Below are 944 nucleotides of genomic sequence, written 5' to 3'. Positions count from 1 at the left end.
TTTTTCAACAACTCGTGTTCATCCTCTTTTAAGCTCAGTCAAGTCATTCCCTTTGTAGCATAAGGTCCAGTGAGTGCCAAGAGCCACGCACACTTGACACGCCCAACTCTGGAAAAAAATCAAATTCCTTTTTTTCAGTTTTCGAGATTGGCTCAGAATTCAGATAAGCCTCGTGCTACCCACTCGGCACTCGCAATCCAACCATCAGCTGGGAACACACTTGTCAACACTGCAACTTGCACTCCCCCGCCCCCGCGCCCCTCCCCCCGCTGGCAGTGCGTCCAGGTGATGACCGGGCTGACAGTGATGAGCAGACGCCTTGTTGCTATTGGATGCAGTGCTCCTGTCACCCAGCGCCCGTTTGGTTGAAATGAGCTCAGAAATAAGTGTTGAAAAGCAAGCCTAGGCCTATATGTAAATCTAGATACGGCAGTCCAAGTCAGAAGTGTGTAAGCCCTCCCCCTCAGTGCCGTCAGCCGCTGTCAGTCCGTGTCAGCCTCCTGTCAGTGCAGTGTAGGTCTCCATACGTACGCTCCCTCCCCCTCCCCTCAACACTGACACTTCCACACTCGCCAGTGCTTGGAGGCACTTCAGATTCACTTCAAAATCACTGAACGCCCTCGACACACAAATATACATTTTTTTAAGTGAAATATACCCCATTTTAATCTCTAATCAGCCATTTATCCATTATCTATCCATTGCTTCGGCACTGACGGCTGTTCTGGTTAATCCTGCAGCTGCGAGAGAGAGAGAGAGGCCGAGTCCGCGAGACATTGGGCATCCTCTCACCCCCCAACCAATACCCACAACCCCTTTGCCCTCTGCCCACCAGCGGTGCCAGGCCTTCATGGTGTAGTGGCGGCCTTCCCGTCGAGTGAGTCGCCTCTCGCTTCCGCAGCCCGAACGCACTCGCTCGCTCGCTCGTGACGCTCCCTCTCTTC

The 944-nt window shown here is 53.2% G+C and overlaps 1 protein-coding gene across 1 annotated transcript in view; it reads left to right on the top strand.

The window, feature by feature from the left end:
- The window catches only part of LOC119591512 (axoneme-associated protein mst101(2)-like), a gene marked incomplete in the record, with an annotated part of 46,693 nt that overhangs the window by 307 nt on the left and 45,442 nt on the right, over window positions 1–944 (top strand). Inside the window, 1 exon segment of the mRNA XM_037940260.1 lies at window positions 741–944.

The sequence above is a fragment of the Penaeus monodon genome, chromosome 28 (assembly GCF_015228065.2).
Source record: "Penaeus monodon isolate SGIC_2016 chromosome 28, NSTDA_Pmon_1, whole genome shotgun sequence".
In the NCBI taxonomy this organism is placed as follows: Eukaryota; Metazoa; Arthropoda; class Malacostraca; order Decapoda; family Penaeidae; genus Penaeus; species Penaeus monodon.
Note: the sequence above shows the minus strand (reverse complement) of the source record. Positions and strands in the feature narration are given on the sequence as shown.